This window comes from Myotis daubentonii, chromosome 14, assembly GCF_963259705.1.
Source record: "Myotis daubentonii chromosome 14, mMyoDau2.1, whole genome shotgun sequence".
Lineage (NCBI taxonomy): Eukaryota > Metazoa > Chordata > Mammalia > Chiroptera > Vespertilionidae > Myotis > Myotis daubentonii.
In genome coordinates this window covers 29,694,258-29,705,155 of record NC_081853.1, presented here as the reverse complement: position 1 = coordinate 29,705,155, position 10,898 = coordinate 29,694,258, and positions in this window count along the sequence as shown.

Sequence of the window (10,898 nt, the reverse complement as noted above, 5' to 3'; positions counted from 1 at the left end):
ACGAAAGAAACACTCTCATTGGCTGAGGTGTTTGTCAGTTTCTGGGAGATTTGGACCCACCCAGCAGAGACCATGCGCCTGCCTCGGTATTATATTACACAGTTGCGTCCGGAATCCCTGCATCTCTCCAGCCCCGCCAGGGCTGGTCTGCAACTTTTTTCCTTTTTCTTTTACCGTTGCTTAATGCATGCCAGACATTAAGGGTGACTTCAGTTTTTATGGGGTTCCCTTTAAGACAGAGAATACAAAATTACAAATTCAAAATTAGGTATAAAAGTAAAGTGAAACAAATAGAAAGCAGTTACAAACATGGTGCAAATTGTCTATACAAATAGTATATACAAATTAAATGACAGAGATTGTCAGTGGATAAAAACTATTCCTAACTGTGTGCTGTGAGAAATCCACTTTAAATATAGAGACGCAGATAGGTTGAAAGTAAAGAGGTGGAGAAAGCTATGCCATGATAGCACTAATCAAAAGAATGCTGGAATAGCTAAATGACTGCAGGCAAAGCAGAAAATGTATCAGGGATAAAGAGAAGGCATTACATTATATTAAAGGGGTCAGTTCTCCAAGAAGACATAACAATACTTAACAGAGCATCAAAATACATGGAATAAAACCTGATAGAACAGCAAGGAAAGACAGATAAACCCGCTATTAGAGTTGAAGACTTCACACCACTATTTTAGTGATGAATAGATCCAGCAGGCAGATAATGAGCAAGGATATAGTTGAACTGAATAACAGCATCAATACATTTGATCGAATTCACATTTAAGCGATACTTCATTCAACAACAGCAGAGTACAGATTCTTCTCAAGTCACATGGAACATTCACCAAGTCAGACCACAATGTAGGCCATAAAACATACCTTCCCAGATTTAAAAGAATAAAAGTAATACAGTGTGTGTTCTCAGACTGCAATAGAATTAAACTAGAAATCAACAATAGCTGATGAAAGAAACTGAAAATACTTAAAGAATTAATATTGTTGCCAAAACCGGTTTGGCTCAGTGGATAGAGCGCCGGCCTGCGGACTGAAAGGTCCCAGGTTCGATTCCGGTCAAGGGCATGTACCTGGGTTGTGGGCACATCCCCAGAAGGAGATGTGCAGGAGGCAGCTGATCGATGTTTCTCTCTCATCGATGTTTCTAACTCTCTATCTCTCTCCCTTCCTCTCTGTGAAAAATCAATAAAATATATTAAAAAAAAAGAATCAATATTGTCAAGATGTCAATTCCTCCCATTGTGATTATAGATTAAACATAATTTCAGTTAAAATCTCAGCAAGCTCTTTTGTGGAAATCAACAAACTGCTTCTAGAGTTTATATGAAAAAGTAAGAGATGCAGAATAGCCAACACGATACTGAGGAAGGATAACAAAATTGGAAAACTCACTCTACTGGACTTCAAGACTTGCTATAAAGCTACAATAAGCAAAGCAGCATGATGTTAGTAAAAGAATCAATACATGGATCAATGGAACATTATAGAGAGTCCAGAAACAGGCCTATACCAATGTAGTTAACTCATCTTTGACAAAGGGACGAAGAAAAGTCAATCGAGAAAGGAAAGTCTTTTTAAAAATGGTGCTGGAGCCTGGCTGGTGCGGCTCATGTGGCTTCAACCCATGAACCAAGAGATCACAGTTCGATTCCAGGTCAGGGCACATGCCCAGGTTGTGAGCTCAACCCCCCAGTAGGGGGCATGCAGGAGGCAGCCGATCTATGATTCTCATCATTGATGTTTCTATCTCTCCTTCTCCCTTCCTATCTCTGAAATCAATACAAAACATATTTTTAAGTGATGCTGGGATAATTAGATATCCATTTGCAAAAGAAAAATGAATCTGGATCTTTTGGGCAAAGCTAGCCAATCTTTTCACAAAAATTAACTAAAAATGGATCATAGACATAAGTGTAAAATGCCAAAGTATAAAATTTCTAGGAAAAAACATAGGAGAAAACCTAGGTGGTCCTTGGATTTAGCAATGCCTTTTTAGAGACAACACCAAAAGCATGATCCATGAAAGAAAAAAAAAACTGTAAGTTGGACTTTATTAAAATAAAAAAACTCATGATCTGCAAAAGACTTAAGAGAATGAAAAGACAAGCCACAGTCTGGGAGCAAATATTTGTAAAGCACATATCTGATAAAGGACTTCTATCCAAAATATACAAAACTCAACAGTAAGAAAACAAACAACCCAATTTAAAAATGGTCAAAAGATCTGAACACATACTTCACCAAAGAAGATATACAGATATAAAGCAAACAAATGAAAAAGATGCTCAACCTCATTTGTCATTAGGGAATTACATAATGGGATACTGCTACACACCTGTTAGAATGTCTGCTATCTCAAACTGACAATGTTAAATGCTGTTGAAGCACAGAGCAGCCCTGGCCAGGTAGCTCAGTTGGTTAGAGCATTGTCCTGACATGCCAAGGTTGTGGGTTCCATCCCCGGTCAGGGTACATACAAGAGTCAACCAATAAGTGCATCAATGGGTGGAGCAACAAATCAAAGTATCTCTCTCTCTCTCTCTCTCTCTCTCTCTCTCTCTCTCTCTCTCTCTCTCTCGTCAATAAATAAAATTTTTAAAAAGATACAGAGCAGCAGGCACTCATTTATTGCCCGTGGGAATGTAAAGCGATACAGCCGCTTTGGAAGACAGTTTGGCAGTTTCTTACAAAGCAAAACGTAGTCTTACCATGTGATCCGGCAGTCATGCTCCTACATCTTAACCCAGTTGATCTGAAAACTTATGGGTACACAAAAATCTCCGTGTAAATGTTTAGAGAAGCTCTATTCGTAATCGCCAAAAATTGGAAGTAATCAAGATGTCCTTCGATGAGTAATCCAACGGTGGCACATCCATACAAAGATCTCTGGGATTCAGCATTGCAAAATGGGTCTGCTAGCTGCAAGTGGTGTTTGTTGCCACAAGGTGGTGGTTACTCGAGCTTTGAATGGTTTATAAAATTCAAACCAGAAACTAAATTCCTGCCAGCACACGGAAGGTTGGAAACTTTTTATTCTTTTTGAAAGGGTTAGATTTCTTGCCACATGATCTCTGCTATAAAATGTAGCCACATCTTTGCCGGACTAAACCACAGAAACAAATTTAGGGGAGCCACGTGTCCCCAATTTCACACCTGTTGTCCTGTGTACTTATTAATAGTGATCCTTTTGCCGAAACCGGTTTGGCTCAGTGGATGGAGCGTCGGCCTGCGGACTGAAGGGTCCCAGGTTCGATTCCGGTCAAGGGCATGTACCTGGGTTACGGGCACATCCCCAGTAGGAGATGTGCAGGAGGCGGCTGATGGATGTTTCTCTCTCATCGATGTTTCTAACTCTCTCTCTCCCTTCCTCTCTGTAAAAATTCAATAAAATATATTTTAAAAAATAGTAATTCTTTTTACTTTCAAAAGTGTAGAGTTTAGACAATACAGAACCTCTTCAAATTTCCCCAAATGGATCACCTTAGGTCACCCAGATTTTTATATCTTGATTTAATGAAATTTCCACCTTTTACATATTTTATGATATGGGTCAGTGATTGGATAGCTTTGCCCTAGCTGGTTTGGCTCAGTGGATAGAGCATAGGCCTGCGGACTGAAAGGTCCTGGGTTCAATTCCAGTTGAGTCCACATGCCTGGTTGCAGGCTCAGTCCCCAGTGTGGAGTGTGCAGGAGGCAGCCAATCAACGTTGATATTTCTCTCTCTCTCCCTCTCCCTTCCTCTTTGAAATCAATAAAAATATATATATATTTAAAAAACACACACACACACACACACACACAGCCAGACCAGTTTGGCTCAGTGGATGGAGCGTCGGCCTGCGGACTGAGGGGTCCCAGGTTGGATTCCGATCAGGGGCATGTGCCTTGGTTGTGGGCACATCCCCAATAGGAGATGTGCAGGAGGCGGCTGGTCAATGTTTCTCTCTCATCGATGTTTCTAACTCTCTATCCCTCTCCCTTCCTCTCTGTGAAAAATCAATAAAATATATTTAAAAAAACAAACAAACAAAACACACACACACAAAAAAAAAAACAAAACAAAGACATCTGCTTTAATTAGACCTACCCTAAGAGAAGTCCTTTTTTATGTTAGTTTTGCTTTGTTTAATGCAAAAAGTTTTAACATTAAGGGTTACTACAGCATTTCAGAGAAAGATGGGAAAAACAAAACCTTTTTCTTCCTCCTGCAAGTCACATTCATTGCCACAAGGGGGCGATTTGCTCAAGGGAAACCCTTCTGAGACCCAGGAACATTTTCTTTTTGCTCTGCGTAGTCTTTATTTTAGTTTTGTGCTTTGTTTTTAGGAAGAATGTACCAGGAATGCTTTCGTCTCCCCCTCCTAATGTCCTTTTGTTATTGTCTCTTACATATACTCACTCGCTCACCTCATGGTGGAGGAGGGAGCCCCATGTGTGGGAGCCGCCCTCCTGTCTCCCTGGCTCCCCAGCTGCCTCTTCATGCTCCACCCAGAGCCCTGGAGCGCGGGTTCCCACTCTGAGCACTGGAACCTGTGCCCTGGGAGTGGGGAGTTGGGGGGAACCACTGAGGTTTCTTGCAAGAAGCTGGATGTCTTGGCGACACGTGCCATCATCGTGCATCTGGGATGGGCTCTAGGCATCCAGGCATTATCTACGTGGGGGATGGACCAAGTGTCTCTGACTGCCGAGTCCTGGTGGGTTCTGGGTGCCTCAACTAGTTGGGACCCCAGAATCTTAACCTGGTTTTGCCAGTCAGGCTTGGGTGAGATGGTTCTAGAAGGATGAGCTGGGCCAGCCCCTCACTGCAGATTCTATTAACCAATGTCACCTCATTCCATTTAATTTTTAAAATGTTAATACCCTGGCTACTACCATTGCTGTGAGTAATAACCTATTCTTCATCTCCAACCCAGGAGTTTCACACCTTCTGCCAGCATCCATCAAACTGTGGGAAGATAACTTGTTAGCTTGCAAGTGGGATGACATCTCAGACCTTCACAGCTCCTGATACCTCTAGAGAGGCGATGAGCTTTGTCCCTTGGTTGTTTAGGCTCCTCTGGGAGATTGGAGAGCAGGACCTATTTCCCTTCTAAATTCCCATTTAGAACACAACTCCTTGCCCATCTATTTGGTCCAACAAAAGAAGCTTTTGAGACAGACCTGGATCCCAGTCAACTCAGGAAGACCCCATTACCAAAGACTCCCCTCCACCAGTGTGTCCCCGAAGCTTCTCGAATGACCGCCCCTGAAGACGGAAGGCGTAATGCTAAATGGCTTTCTGAATTCCCTAACATTGCTAATATTTATCTCAAAGATGTATGTGCATTTTGGAATACTACATGCCATATCCGTATCTGCTTTAATGTAAACATAATATTTTAAAAGTTAAGCCATCGGGGATTTAAAAACTGTTTCCTATCTTGTTTGTCAATAGGATGATGGCATTGGATTTCAGAATATTGAGCAACATTGAATGAGCAAGCTCTGCATTTTAGGCTCAAATCCCAGGCAATTTTTCTTTCTCTGATTTTGTTACTACAATATTTCAAATGCTAAGACTCGGGAAAACATGTAGCTGCAAATGGCAATCACTCTCCCACTGTTTTGCAAGCTGGGGCTGGGTGTTATCGAGAAGATGTGCTCCGGGTGTTGGCTGCAGAGTGTCACTGAGGGAGTCCCCGTGGAGAGGCCGGGTCACGCTGCTCACGGGCAGGCAATGGCTGTGGGCCAAACTCTGCTTCTTATCAGCTCCAGAAAACACTCATTAAAGCCTTTTTTTTTTTTCAATGAAGAAAGATGTCCAGTCCTTAAAAATTATTTTTAACCCTATTTTCTGCAATGTAATATGATGTGCCTACATGAGTTTTTTTTGTTTTTGGAATTCACCAAGTTCCTTGAATTTATGTCTTTCACCAGTTTTGGAACATTTTCTGCCATTTTCTCTTAGAATATCGTTTCTGTCCCACTCTCTCTCTCCTCTCCTTCTGGGACTGCAGTGATATGATACGAATGTCAAACATTTGAATATATCCGCATGTCTTTTATACTATTATCTCTTTTTCTATTGATCATTTTTCTGTGCTTTAGTTTCGATATATTCTTAACCTGCTTTCCAGTACATTAACCCTGTGCTCAGCTGTGTTTAATCTGCTATTACACTTATCCAATGAGTCCCTGATTTCAGTTGTTATACTTTTTATGTTCTAGAATGCTCATTTTATTTTATTTGTAGATTCCACTTATTTGGTGACATTTTCTCTTCTTTCATCTACTTTATCTTTTATTTTATTCAACATATTACTGTAGATGGGATAATCTGAATTTTTAAGTATATCACATACAGTGTAACACAGATAAATCTGCTCATCATTAAAGCGTAGCTTGATGAATTTTCACATTTGCATATATCCATGTAACCACCACCCAGGTCAAGATACATAACGTTTCCAAGCACTTCTTTCCCACTTGGTTTTCACCCCCCATCCCCCCACCACACACACACACACACACACACACACACACACACACACACACAAGAGATAGTCACTATCCTGACTTCAATCATCATCAGTTAATTTTCCTTTTTTTGTTGTTTTGTTAATCCACACCCGAGAATATTTGTTTGTTTTTTTAGAGAGAGAGAGAAACATCAACGTGGCAGAGACACATTGACAGGTTGGCTCCTGCACGCACCCTGATCAGGGAGACGAAGATCAAGCCGGCAACCGAAGTATGGGCCCTTGATCGGGAATCGAACCTGAGACCCTTCAGTCTGTGGCCGACACTCTAACCACCGAGCCAAACCAGCCAGGGCTAATTTTACTTTTTACTGGACTTCATAAATGTTGTCTTTTTCACCTGGTTCCTTTCACTTGATATAATGTCCATGAGATTCATTTGTGTTATTTATGCATCAGTACTTCATTGTTATTTATTGCAGTATAGTATTTCATTATATAATTAACCCAAACTTTATTTAGTCATACTTCAGTTAATAGACATTTAGGTTGTCTCCAGTTTTTGGCTATTGTGACTAAAGCTGCTATAAATATTCTTATAAATGTTGATTGGTGAATGTATTTACTAATTTCTCTTAGATATATACCTAGAAGGAGAAATGTTGAATCAGAGGTAGGCGTATATTTAGCTTTAGTAGATTCTTCTAAACAGTTTTTCAAAGCCCGTTGTGCCAGTTATCAATGTATTGCCTCTCGGCTCCAAATCCAACCTTAAGTGCCTGCTCTGTGTTAATGGAGCTGGACCCTGCAAGTATGTCCCCTCTGTCATCTGGCGTAATGTTAAGCTTCGTCTTAGAGGCACTACAGCCTCTGCAGGAGAAAGGCTCCTCTTCCTGGCTCTGGTGTGCTCACTTGGCAGGTTCCTGCAGCGCCTGGCTCCTGCGCCTGCAGCCACACAGAGACACACAGCTCATCTTTGTGGGCAGCTTCCTCCAATACCCCAGAGGTCGGTTTTCCAGCGCATCTCTCCTGTGGGAAGTTTTCCAGCCACTTCCACAGTGTGGCTCCTTCCCATGGAGGCTTCCCTCAGCACCCAAGAGGAATGCCTTCCAGTGAATTCCATCTGCATGGAATGTCAGCGGACTTCCTCATCCAGTGAGCCATGGTTGCCCCGGCTCCAACAAGGTCTGGATCTTAGCTTGGTGGAAGAAGGTGAGGGTCAGGACCTCATATAGGTTTATTCCTTCCTTGGGTGATCTGCCGTAGGCCTTGAGGATGCTCTCTATATCGGCTTTAACTATATTCTTTAAAAATTATCTTTCCCCCTTAATAGGTAGCCCCCTCTTATACTTATTCATTCTGTACATTAAAAATTCCTTGTCCAAATCACTGTGGATACACCAGCCTACACCTCTACCAGCAATGTGTGAGAGCTCCAGTTCCTCTACCATCGGTTGTTTAAAGTCTTGCCTACTAACTCCGACATCTGAATGATCTGTATATCTGCTTCTATTGTCTATTTTTTCTCTTGCTTGTCCATTTTATTTTCATGCCTTTTCATCTGCCTAGTTATTTTTTACTATATGCAGACATTGCACATAGGAGGTATGGGGACTTCAGATGATGTAATTTGCCAACCAAAGTGTTCCTTCTTTCTTCTCTTAAGACAGGAGTGAGGGATGATCATCTCAATTCGGCGAAGAACTGAGCTGGGTTGAGGCTGAATTTTAACTTTTGCGGGACAATCTATCCCTGGTTTACCCCTTCCACTCCCATGTGCATTTTAATCGAGAACCTTCAGGTAACTCTGTATCTTCATCCATGAAAGACGGTGGAGATTCAGAGCTGCCCTTCAGAGGTTCCCAGTCTAGCTTTCCTGGCTCTGTTGCCACGGAGATGAAAAATGTGGCAAACATCATGAGGGAGGAGCTGGACCTGTATTTGAGGCGACCCTTTCTTCTTGGGGAGCCTTTGTGTTTTAAGCACGATGGGACTATGGAAGATTCCATTCTGCGTATTAGAAGCACTTTCAGGCCCAGAACTCAGCAAATGCCAGGTGGAGAAAACTGGTTGTATTTCTAAGGGCACCTGTGTTCTAATTTGCCATTCTAGTACCACATGGCCACTAAAAGCTTTGCTGGTTTCTCTTTCTTCCATTAGAGGTCTTCCTTCTGGGCAAAGCTTGATCATTGGCCAGAACCCCAAACTGGCAAATGTCCTGGGGAAGGGGAGAGAAACAGCTGGAGAACCTCGTCCCATTTCATTGCGGTAGGAGCTCTGGCCTGCCAGAACCTACTACATCCTGCCTAGAAGAGAAACTTTCCTCGGCTTTTGAAAATAAAAAATCTTTTCTTTTTAAACTTTCATCTCTCGCATGTATTTCAAAATCTTAGAGTTGACTTTTCTTTCTTAACAAATTTTGGCTGCAATGTCACTACCTTGAAGTTCTGGGTTGTCAAGATACAAATCCATGTTTTTCAGACTGTAGGTCACAGCCTATGAAATCAATTTAGTAGGTCTTGCTAGCAATTTTTAGTGAAAAATAATAGAAAAGATCAGAATGCATCACACATAGTCAAGGTAAGTATCATTTCATAAAATTTTTATTTCACTTGTGTGTGAATGCGTGTGTTCTGGTTTGCGATGTAAGCCTATTTTTTCCTATGAGTTGTAGCCCAAAATGTTTAAACGTCACTGGATTTTAGTTTAAACAGAGGGAGAGCCATGGAGGAGAAAAACAAATGATCAGAAACAAATATATTAGTTGAGTATGGACAACTTTTTGGAGAAGTTTGGCCATGAGTGAGAAGTAGATTGATTGAAAACTGCTCTTCTGGCTCCAGAAAGCAAGAGGGAGCCCATGTGAGAGGCGAACCATAAGCATCAGGACAATAAGCACCAGAGAAGGAAAGCTAGGCGTAGCTTCGAATGCAGCAAGTGAGGGGGAGGTCAGGTGGGGGTCACAGAGAGAGCTAAAGATGAGAAATGACTGAACCTGTATCAGTAAAGGCCATGGAAATCCTGAGAGCCCAGCCGGCGTGGCTCAGTGGTTGAGTGTCAACCTATGAACCAGGAGGTCACGGTTCGATTCCCAGTCAGGGCATATGCCCGGGTTGCGGGCTCAATCCCCAGTATGGGGTGCGCAGGAGGCAGCCAATCAATGATTCTTTCTCATCATTGATGTTTCCACCTCTCTCTCCCTCTCCTTTCCTCTCTGAAATCATTAAAAATAAAAAATAAAAAGAAAACCTTGAGAAAAGACAAAGCAGTTCTTGGTGCCATATCATGGGCAGCCCGGGGAAGAACGGCCTTGAACTTGGCACAGAAGAAAGGTCAGCTGATGGTATGAACACATACTAGTATGTGGGTGGGGTGAGGCCCTTCTGCTAACCCATAATTGGTGCTTCAGGGTCAGAAAAGATCTAATTTCAGCCACAGGCCTGAGAGACTGGGATGGAACGAGTGCTAGTGTCCTCTTCACCTTTTCCCTGCTTTCTCAACACCAAACACACACACCACTGACCTGCCCATCAGGACCTAGTAGACTGTAGCTCAGTTTACTGGCTGGGATTGGGCTTGGGCTTACGTCTACAACCAGGGTGGGACCCAGCCGGTATGGCTCCGTGGTTGAACAGCGACCTATGAACCAGGAAGTCACAGTTCGATTCCTGGTCAGGGTACATGCCCAGTTGTGGGCTTGATCCCCGGTAGGGGATGTGCAGTAGGCAGCAGATCAATGATTCTCTCTCATCATTGATGTTTCAATCTCTCTTCCTCCCTCTCCCTTCTTCTCTAAAATCAATAAAAATATATGAAAACAGGGTGGCTAAGTCCTTCTGCACGAGTTGCTGGGAGGTGTGCAGGCCCATCACTCTGACCATGCCAAAACACCATGAATGCCCAGGAGCCCAGAGCTGCCTTTACCCCCAGGACCACACTGGGGCAGGGAGTTCTGGAGGAAGATTGTGCCACAATGACCTGGCTGGCTCCTGGCCCTGAAGCGCCCCCCCCCCCCCCGCCCCATCCCTCCAGGTTTCCCACGGAACCCCCAGGCACCAGCTTGGGTCTGCTCTCAGGCATGGCACTCAGCAAGCCTCCTGACAGGGAGGCGAGCCCAGGACACATCACAGTGGATGAGGCACATTCGCTCATGTCATTGAGCGGGAAAGTTCTACTCTGGGTCAGGCCAGCTGCTCTGATGTTGACCCCATTCCAGGTGCTGGTTCCAGGCCTGTGGCCGGCCTTGGACCTCAGGACCTGGAACTTGGGCCTGAGTCCTGCCTGGGTTTCTGGCCAGGAGTCTGGCCTTCTACCAGGCCCCAAACACACCTGCTCAGCCATGCAGATCTGCAGGAATTTTTGGAAAGACTTCAACTCACGCATGCCTCAGCATATAAGGTTTTCTGTCTCTCAGCAGTCTAGCTG